Source organism: Pseudonaja textilis, chromosome 3 (genome assembly GCF_049901715.1).
Source record: "Pseudonaja textilis isolate UNSWEBS1 chromosome 3, rPseTex1.2, whole genome shotgun sequence".
NCBI lineage: Eukaryota > Metazoa > Chordata > Lepidosauria > Squamata > Elapidae > Pseudonaja > Pseudonaja textilis.
Genome location: NC_141992.1, coordinates 5,015,572 through 5,026,640, shown reverse-complemented (window position 1 = coordinate 5,026,640; position 11,069 = coordinate 5,015,572). Strand labels below are relative to the sequence as shown.

The window sequence follows — 11,069 nt, the reverse complement described above, 5'->3', positions numbered from 1 at the left end:
AGTGCACTTTGGAAATCCAACCAATGATGGTTTACTGAATAATGCACCCCTTAACCACACTTTGTGGATGCGATTCCTAAGTTTAACCCTTTGCCTGCAACATCTTTCTCTACTGTTGTGGTTTGAGCAAATACACCTGTAATTGTCTTAGTGGACGATTGCTTAAATATGAGCCAGCTTTGTGCAGCAGCAGCCAAAGAAACAAATACAGTCCTGGATTGTATAAACAGAGGCATAAAATCAAAATCACGTGAAGTATTAGTACCGCTTTATAAAAACCTTAATGAAGCCACACCTGGAATAGGGCATCCAGTTTTGGTCCCCACATTACAAAAAAAGAAATTTGAAAAAAGTGCAGAGAAGAGCAACTAAGATGATTAAGGGCCTGGAGGCTAAAACATATGAAGAATGGTTGCAGGATTTGGGTTTGGCTAGTCTAGAGAAGAGAAGGACCAGGGGAGACATGATAGCAGTCTTCCAATATCTCAGGGGCTGCCCCCAAGAAGAGGGAGTCAAGCTATTCTCCAAAGTACCCGAAGACAGGACAAGAAACAATGAGCCAGCCATGTACGGCAGCAGCCAAAAAAGCAAATACAATCCTGGATTGTATAAACAGAGGCATAGAATCAAAACCAGGTGAAGTATTAATACCGCTTTATAAAGCCTTAGTAAGTCCCGCCTGGAATCCTGCGTCCAAGTTTGGTCACCGCATTACAAAAAAAAAAAAGATGTTGAGATTTTGGAAAAATTGCAGAAAAGAGCAACCGATGATCGAAGGCCTGGAGATTAAAACATAGGAAGAATGGTTGGGGGATTTGGGTTTGACTAGTCTCGAGAAAAGGAGGAATAAGGGGGACATGATAGCAGCATTCCAGTATTTGTGGGGCTGTCCCAAAGAAGAGGGAGTCGATTTATTTTCCAAAGCACCAGAAGGCAAGACAAAGAAACAATGGATGGAAACTAACCAGGGAGAGAAGCAAACCTGGAATCAAGGAGAAACTTCCTAACAGTGAGGACAATTAACCAGTGGAACAGCTTGCCACAAGAAATTGAGGGCACTCCATTCCCTGGAGGTTTTTAAGAAGAGACTGGACAGTATAGGGGTCCCCTGCTTGAGATGGGGTTGGACTAGAAGACCTCCAAGGTCCCTACCAACTCTATTTTATTCCAATTCCCTCCCCATAGGATCAACGATGTCGCTTTCACATTTTCCCCACCAGCAGCTAAAAGCCAGTAGAATAGTTTTGCACTCCAGATGGTTACCTTCAACGCAGATGACTCTTCAATGTACGTGGGTGGAGGTGGTATCACATACGTGTCATGACATCATCGTGCCAACGTTGCCGTATTCATCACCGGTTCCGTGACGTGACGAACATGGCATATTTGTGACGGATGCTTGATGCCTACGTTAGAGTCACTTCATCGCTTTATCAGCTTTTTCAAAAGTAAATCCCTGCTTCATTTGTTTCCTTTTACGAACCGATTGCAACTCCTTTGATTAACGCTGGTTTTGTGCTCATCATAATTTGCAGATGATACAATAGTGGTGGGACTCATCGCTGAGGGGGATGAGTCTGCCTACCGAGATGAGGTGGACCGGTTGCTTCCGTGGTGTGGAGACAATAACTTGGACCTCGACACCAATAAGACCAAGGAACTTATAGTGGGCCATAGAAGGAACAGATCAGACCTCCAGCCCTGGCTTATTAATGGAGACTGAGTAGAGCAAGTGGCCAGTTTTAAGTCTCTGGGTGTTACCTTAAAAGAGGACCTGATTTGGGGTACCCACATTGCAGCCCTGGTCAAAAGGGCCCAGCAGAGATTATACTACCTGAGACTTCTCAGAAAACAACTGAATGAAAAACTGCTGGTGACCTTTTTTTAAAAAAAATAATTTTTATTAATTTTCTTTTTTTTTTACATCGTAAAACATCATGGTATCAACAACGTTCTTGGCATCTATACAAGATTTTGATTTAAATATCGTATTGCACTATATTGCGTTTATCTACGATTGAATAACATCTTTAGCTATAATTACTATTCTTATATCTTTATATAGTTTACAAAATTTTATTTTACTTTCTTAAGGGTTGTTTCAATTAACATTTTTGTCTCCCTTTTTGGTTCTGTTTGTTAGCCATTTATGCCAATTGTTCCAAACGGTAAAGAATTCAGAGTCGACTTTTTCTTTCAATTTCATTGTTAGCATATTCACCTCAGCACTTTTTGTTACTTTGTGTATTATTAGTTCTTCATTAGGGGTATTTGGTGTTTTCCATACCTGCGCAAAGGCTATTCTGGCAGCTGTTATAATATGTAACACTAAGTATTTTACTTCTTTCGGTAATCTTTCTTTGATGATTCCTAAAAGGAAGGATTCCGGTCTGACCTCAATCTGATAACCAGTGAGCTCTTTTAACCAATTTTTAATTTGAATCCAGTATGTCCTGGCCTTGGGGCACATCCACCACATGTGATAAAATGTACCATCAACTTTTTTTGCACTTCCAACATTTAGGACTCATATTGGAGTAGATTTTTGCCAATCTTGTTGGGGCTAAATACCATCTATAAAACATTTTATATATGTCTTCTTTGTATGTGGCAAATACCGTTAATTTATAATTTATATTCCGTATTTTTTCCCATTCCTCTAATTCTATAGTGTATCCAAAATTCTGTGCCCATGCAACCGTTGTACTTTTAACTATTTCCTCTTCCATTTTAAAATCTAATAAATATTTATATATTTAGGAAAACTGCTGGTGACCTTCTACCGCTGCACCAGAGAGAGTATCTTAACTTATTGCACCTCTGTATGGTTTGCCAATTGCACACGGGCAGATAGGACAACGCTCCAGAGGGTTAACGTCATTGCCCGGAGGATCTTTGGTTGTCCTCTCCACACTTTGGAAGAGCTTTATAGCTCCTGCTGCCTTAAGAAAGTTCAAAACATTCTCAAAGATGCATCTCATCCTGGGCACCCCCTTTTTTTTGAACTATTACCATCTGGCAGACGGTACAGGACAATAATAAAAACAAGGACAAATAGGCTGAGAAACAGCTTCTATCCCAGGGCAGTAGCTCCGTTGAATTCTACTGTATAGTACACTGGAGATGGTATTTAATTTCGTTGTACTATGTGCTGCCTTGGAGGGTGCGTGTGTGTGTGTGTGAGAGAGAGAGAGAGAGAGAGAGAGAGAACAATACCATCAGCCCTTCAAGGTTAGATATCTCCCTCCCTCCCTCCCCCCCTCTCTCTCCCACCAATGTCAGCAAGTCACTGTCACTCAAAATTCATATCAGTGATCCGTGGGATTTAAAATTATGAGTTTGGTGGTCCCTGAGGTTCAAAAGGTTGGCGACCCCTGGTTTAGCTAGCAACACTATTGTTTAGTGTTAAGGCTTTCCATTGATTTTGGTTGTCAGATGGTTGCAAAAGGGGATCATTTCAACTGTCATAAAGGCAGGTAGTCCTTGCCTTAGAACAGTTCATTTAGTGATTGTTTGAAGTTCCAATGGTGCTTATGGGACTTATGGCCGTTTTCACATTTACAACCATTGCAGCATTCACGTGGTCAATGTGATCAAAATTCAGAGGCCTGGCAACTGACTTGTACTTATGGCAGGTTGCAGTTTCCCTGGGGGTCACGTTATTCCATTTTGTGACCTTCTGATCATCAACGCCAATGGAGAAACCAGATTCACTCAAGGACCACGTTACTAGCCAAACAACAGCAGGGTGTCAGGATTCCGGCAGTTACCCCCAGTTAAATCATGAGTCTCGAGCCAAACTTCCAAAACTTCAAAAGGATTTATTGGGAGCTAACATGTCCGGCACTGCCTGGGTGTAGCCGACTCTGAGACACACAATTCACTGTCACCCTTGACCCTGGTTTTCCCACCCCCACCCCTCTGGGTGTATCATAATTCCTATTCTCCAATGGGACACCTCCATAGCCCAGAGTCATCAATCATGCTCTCCAATTAGAATTTTGCACAGCAGAAACTTCAGTCATCTAGTTACTATCTTTGAAAACATTTATGGAATGCAGTTTCAGTTTGCAAGCTGCTGCACTGCTCCCTCCTCCCTTTCTGTTGGCAACTCTAAAAAAAACCATAGAAATATTTTATGAGTTGATATTCGGCTCCCCTCACTTCTTGAAGGTGACCTCAAAACAAATTTACTGCAGGTATAGGACTTCAGGTTGCAAACCCTCCTCCCTTTCTGCCATGTCAATTTGACTTTCTCTCCATGTATTCCAGTTGTCAGGAAGTGATTGAAGAGGCCAGGTGTTCCAGTAATGATGATGAATAATGAGACTTGGCTAGCTGTCAGGATTCCGGCAGTTACCCCCATTTAAATCATGAGTCTCGAGCCAAACTTCCGAAACTTCAAAAGGATTTATTTGGAGTTAAAATGTCCAGCACTGCCTGGGTGTAGCTGAGTCTGAGACACATCATTCCTTGTCACCCTTGACCCTGGTTTCCCCCTACCCCCTGGTTGTATCATAATTCCTATTCTCCAATGGGACACCTCCATAGCCCAGAGTCATCAGTCAGGCTCTCCAGTTAGAATTTTGCATGGCAGAAACTTCCGTCACCTAGTTACTATCTTTGAAAACATTTATGGAATGCGCTTTCGGTTTGCAAGCTGCCGCACTGTCCCCCCATCCCTTTCTGTTGGTAACTCTAAAAAGATCATAGAAATATTTTATGAGTTGACATTAACAACTGTGGCAAGAAAGATCGTAAAATGGAGCCAAAGCTCACTTAACCAACGTTCCTCTTAGTAACAGAAATCAGGGGGCTCAATTTACAGTCGTAAGTCGAGGAGGTACCTGCGCAGACCGGTTGGCAACCATCTGAATTTTGATCCCGTGACCACAAGGATGTTGCGACGGTCGTAAAGTGTGAAAAAAAATGGCCATCCATCCCTTTTTTCCAGGGCCATCGCGATTTTGAGCGGCCAATAAACAAAATGGCTGGAAATCCGGGTCTACCTGTTTTTATTTTTATTTTTTAAAATAAATTAGCCTTTTAGAAAGCAGCTCAGGGTTGCTCAGAAAACATCCAAAAACTCTTAATTTGTGTGTGTGTGTGTGCAAAACGTAGCTGGATTCAAAAGAAGAAGAAGAAGAAAAAAAAGAAGAATTACAATGTGACATAAAGCTAAATTAACGCCTACCTTCTACCTGCCCCTCCTTGAGCTATTAACTATGATGAAGTTCAAAACTTAACTTTCCCATTACATATATTTCTAGTTCTTTCTTTTCTTTCTTTCTTTTTTACCTTGGTGCTTAATTGTCTTTGTCCCAGCAAAATGTCAGCGTTTAATCACAGACCGTCTTCCATTAGGGTGAATATTAATTAAACGTACAATCGAGTATATGTAAGATCTCTTCTTCCCCCACTTGGTTTTCCTGCGTGAATTTTCTTTTTTCTTTTTTTACCATCCCTGTGGCAAGAACTTTGAACCACACAGAACATAATTTCCCTTAACCTCAGCATCCTTTGGCTTCAACGTTTGTGTAGCCCTTAACTAAAATAATCAGCAGAGAAGAGCAACAGAGTTTGCTCTTTGAGGACTGGTGGCTAAAAATATTATAAAGAACGGGCCGGCAAGGCAGGTGTCGAGGTGTGCTTGGCCTGGCTACAACTGTCCAAAGGTAAGTAGTAGGGTGGCCTCATCTCCACCCTAGTGTAATTTTTACCCGTCCACTCTGGAGTGGGTGGCATCTTAATTAGGGCTTATTTTGCGGGGTAGGGTTTCTATTTGGTGCACGCGTAAAAATCAGGGTAGGACTTACTTTCAGGGTGGCTCATATTTTCAGGGAAACAAGGTACTTTGGCCACCTGATGAGAAGGAAGGACTCACTGGAGAAAAACCTAATGAAGTTGGGAACGATTGAGGGCGATAGAAGGAAGGAAGGAAGGAGGCAGAGGAGGAGGGGGCTGGATGGAGTCACTGAAGCAAGTCGGCGTGAGCGTAAATGGGCTCCAGGGGATCGTAGAGGACAGGAAGGCCTGGAGGAACGTTGTCCATGGGGTTGCGATGGGACGGACACGACTTTGCAACTAGCAACAACAACAGCACATACACATGCCCCTCAAGTGTAAGAATCAGCACCCGGAACAAGGTCAATAAAAGGCCAATAAAAATGAGCTTCTGCACCCACAAATTGCTTGTGTGTCCAATCACACTTGGCCAATGAAGAATTCTATTCTATTCTATTCTATTCTATTCTATTCTATTCTATTCTATTCTATTCTATTCTATTCTATTCTATTCTGCTCTATTCTATTCTATTCTATTCTATTCTATTCTATTCTATTCTATTCTATTCTATTCTATTCCTATTCTATTCTATTCTTATTCTATTCTATTTTATTCCATATTTTCTATTCTATTCTATTCTATTCTATTCTATTCTATTCTATTCTATTCTATTCTATTCTATTCTACTCCTTATTCTATTCCATTCCATCTTTTCTATTCTATTCTATTCTATTCTATTCTATTCTATTCTATTCTATTCTATTCTATTCTATTTTATTCTGCTCTATTCTATTCTATTCCTTATTCTATTCTATTCCTTATTCTATTCTATTTTATTCCATATTTTCTATTCTATTCTATTCTATTCTATTCTATTCTATTCTATTCTATTCTATTCTATTCTACTCCTTATTCTATTCCATTCCATATTTTCTATTCTATTCTATTCTACTCTACTCTACTCTATTCTATTCTATTTTATCCATATTTTCTCTTCTCTTCTCTTCTCTTCTCTTCTCTTCTCTTCTCTTCTCTTCTCTTCTCTTCTCTTCTCTTCTGTTTTGCTTTTAGCAATAAGTATTTTTTTTCCTCCAAGCTTTTCTGGGTCTCCTTTTTTTATTTCTTCTTGTGCAGGCTTGGGTCGGAACCCCAAATGATCCTTCTGACGCGGGTTCCAAAACAATTCCTTCTTTCAAAGATCTGTCCAAGCCTGGGGTCAGTTTCTTCCATCCTTCCCCTGTTTTCCAGCATGGCATTTCCAAGCCAGAGCGATGCCTTTTCTGATGGAAAGCTTTCCTCTTTCCTTATTGGCTCAGCGTAGGCTGAGCTGGGGCTCAACGACAGGAGGAAACGGAGCGTCAATAAAAAGAAAGGGAAGACAAAAATCTCTTCCAGAGGGTGGAAAAATCGGAGTTGCCAAGCCAGAAGGGGACACACACCTTACCAGTCCCTCTCCTAGGGGGTGAAAAGAAGGGGTGCAGAAAACCATTGAAGGCAAAACAAAAAAGAAAAAAAACCCAAGATCAGCCTGCAACTTTTGCAGAGACTATCAACAGGAACCCCAACTCAAAATTCAATTTGCTTCTTCAAGTTCTTCATCCTGGTAACTTCTTACTTTTTTTTCCAGTTGCAATTGTCTGTTTGTTAAATTCTTAGCTTGCTCTTCTTTCTTTCTTTCTTTCTTTCTTTCTTTCTTTCTTTCTTTCTTTCTTTCTTTCTTTCCTTCCTTCCTTCCTTCCTTCCTTCCTTCCTCTTTCTTTCTTTCTTTCTTTCTTTCTTCTTCCTTCCTTCCTTCCTTCCTTCCTTCCTTCCTTCCTTCCTTCCTTCCTTTCTTTCTTTCTTTCTTTCTTTCTTTCTTTCTTTCTTTTTTCTTTCTTTCTTTCTTGTTTTTCCCCTTCTTCATTCTATCATCTATCTATCTATCTATCTATCTATCTATCTATCTATCTATCTATCTATCTATCATCTATCATCTATCCATCCATTTCCTCTCTCTCTCTCTCTCTCTCTCTAGTTTTTCCTTCTTCATTCTATCTATCTATCTATCTATCTATCTATCTATCTATCTATCTATCTATCTATCTATCTATCTATCTATCTATCTATCTATCTATCCATCATTCCATCCATCTATCTATCTAATCTATCTTTCTATCTAGTTTTTTCCCCTTCTTCATTCTCTCCACACGTGTCTTTTTAAAAAACTTCACTAGCAACCAGTTCTGTTTCTTCGGTTGTCATTGGTATTTGTCAATTTTACGAGGGCCGCGTTGAAAAGAGAAGTTTTTTTTTTTCTTCCAATAGTCGTTCCTTTTTATTTAAAATTGGTTGGATGATATATCTTGCTTTGAGGAACAGGTTGAAAAGAGAAGTTGAGAAAATGGGAAATAATAGCGTGCTTCATTTTATAATAAAATCTATGTATAAGTTATGTTGTTTATTCATGCTTCTATCTATTCATTTTTTCCTGGTTTCTTGCGATAGCTGTTCCTTTTTATTTGAAGTCACGTATAAGTGTGTGAGTGAATTTATTGGAAGTACAATGTAAGCATCAGTTCTGGATGAGTTAAGAATCTTGCCATAAGTGGGGAGGAAAGAGAAATTTTTGCTGTGGTGCATTTTTAATCTTTAGATATATGGAAGTATTATATATTTAGATGGAAATATAAATTTATTTTATTTTATAAAATAAATTTATTTTATATTTTATACATAGAAATATACATTTTTGGCTGGATGCTGAAAAGAAACATAAAAAATGATAAATCCTGTTCTTATATACTGGGTCTGCAAATAGTTTTAAACTTTCTCATCTTTATTTAACAAGAAAAATATATTATATAAACATATATTACAGATGAGGAGGTCTCTATCTAATAATCAACCCAACATTTAATATATATAAAAAGTGAAAGAAAAAAAACTATCAGCAGTTTAACCCCAATATTACACTAACATCCAACCAGGATGGATTATTTTCTATGATTAATTTTGGACTTATTTGATGTTTGGATCATTTTTTCTTTTTTTCTTTTCCTTTTTGGTATACAATTTTTTCTTGTTAGATTTTTTTTCTGTTTTGTATTTTATTCTCATTGATATAACATAATAAATATATATATATTTTTAAAAAAGAAATATAAATCTTTAATGTAAAGGGAATAGTCTAATACATGTTTAGAAAAAGTTCTTATTCTTTTAAACATTTTTTTCTTGAGCCTTAAGTGAATCTCCTTTGTTAATTTTTCTTCTTCTTCTGAACTGTGGATATACTACTATATATTGAATATTTCCTTTTGTGCTGAGAAATTCGGAGAAAGCAGTAAAAATCCTCTCTATAAACCCAGGAGTGAATTTTTACTGCTTTCGTCCAGTTTCTCAGCGCAGAAGGAAATATTCAGTATATAGTACCAGTAGCATAAACAATCATAAGTATTTACTGCATTCAACTGTAGAAGGAAGATCCTTTCCAAATCAGATCATCTGGAATGCCATTGACTTCCGACTGTTGAAATCAATGGGATTTTATAGTTATGGTTTCCCTTGTTAAGGAATTGTTAGAACTGGGTATGTCTAGTTTAATGAAAAGAAAGACTACGGGTGACACGATAGCAATATTACAATATTTGAGGGGCTGCCCCAAAGAAGAGGGAGTCAAGCTATTCTCCAAAGCACCTGAAGGCAGGAAAAGAAGCAATGGGTGGAAACTAATCAAGGAGAGAAGCAACCTAGAACTAAGGAGATATTTCCTGACAGTGAGGACAATTAAAAAGTGGAACTGCTTGCCACCAGAAGTTGTAAATGCTCCAACACTGGAAGTTTTAAAGAAGAGATTGGGCAATCATTTGTCTGAAGTGGTGTAGGGTTTCCTGCCTAGGCAGGGGGTTGGACTAGAAGACCTCCAAAGTCCCTTTCAACTCTGTTATTCTGAGTTGGAGAGCCTTGCCTCTGAGTAGACTTGGATAGCAATATATGGGAATTGTGGTTGAATCGAGGCCATTTTTCCCCCAATTCTGTTGGAATATTGTTTCCTCGTCAACTTTATATTCTATTTGCAACGACGGAGTTTGGGAGAAACCTTTAAAAGAACTGGATTCCGAAGGGATTTACTTCAATAACCGAATAACCAAATAACCAGAGTTGGAAGGGACTTTGAAGGTCTTCTAATCCTGCTCCAGCAGGAACATAGTTTTATCCAAAGTGCAGTAAAAATGAATGGTTCTCGCTGTTGTGTTGTGAATTATTTATAGTGGGGCTTCATGTGATAGAAACAGGAAAAAGAAGAGAAGAAAAAAATAGAATAGAATTATTTATTTGTCAAGTGTGATTGTGTACACTGAGAGCATATGTCTTTAGTTGCATATGCTCTCCGTGTACATAAAAAAATAAAATAAAATGCCTTCATGAAGAATCATAAGATACAACACTTAGTGATACTCACAGGTTACTAATAAGCAATCAAATCATACTAGGAAACAAATAAAACAATATAAATTGTAAAGATACAAGCAACAAGGTTATAGTCATGTGGGAAGAGATAGGTACTAGGAAGGATGAAAATAATAATAGTAATACAGTCTTAGTAAATAATTTACTAAGTTTTGTGGGAATTATTTGTTTAGCAGAGTGATGGCATTTGGGGAAAAAACTGTCCCTGTGTCTAGTTGTTCTGTGTGCAGTGCTCTGTAGTGTCATTTTGAGGGAAGGAGTTGAAACAGTTTATGTCCGGGATGTGAGGGGTCTGTAAATATTTTCACACCCCTCTTTTTGACTCATGCAGTATGCAGGTCCTCCATGGAAGGCAGGTTGGTAATAATTGTTTTTTCTGCAGTCCTAATTACCCTCTGAAGTCTGTGTCTATCTTGTTGGGTTGCAGAACCAAACCAGAAAAAAATATAGGGCTGCAGATGGCATGTTCAATCATTCCTCTGTAGAATTGAATCAATGCACCTTTTGAATAACTGGAGACAATTTTTCCCATGGCTCCCAATGACAAACATTAGACACAATAGGTGGTAGAATATAGAATTGTAGGGTTGGAAGGGAACTTGGTGGTCTTCTAGTCTAACCCCTTGTTTGCGAATGAGACATTGTACCTCATTTGGGACAAATGGCTGTCCAACCTCTTCTTGAAAACCTCCAGTGATGCAGCACAGTATTCAAAGAACAGCTGGTTTGCGGGTTTATTTAGAAAAATACAGCTGGGTGAATTGCGGGGCACAATGGGGAGAGGAAATTCAATTTTTTTTCCCTAATATTTCCAAAGCTTTTCCTGGACCTTTGT

At 38.7% G+C, this 11,069-nt stretch overlaps 1 protein-coding gene across 2 annotated transcripts in view; it reads left to right on the top strand.

Moving 5' to 3' along the window:
* The first annotated feature begins 6,962 nt into the window (after positions 1 to 6,962).
* The window catches only part of PDYN (prodynorphin), a 29,655-nt gene continuing 25,548 nt past the window's right edge, over positions 6,963 to 11,069 (top strand). The window contains exons 1-2 of one of the 2 annotated variants that reach the window (XM_087928818.1): positions 6,963 to 7,388; positions 8,270 to 8,303. The gene's annotated coding sequence lies outside the window, so the exon portion shown is untranslated. The remainder of the gene's footprint in view (positions 7,389 to 8,269; positions 8,304 to 11,069) is intronic. The other variant, XM_026697332.2, reaches the window with a different exon arrangement.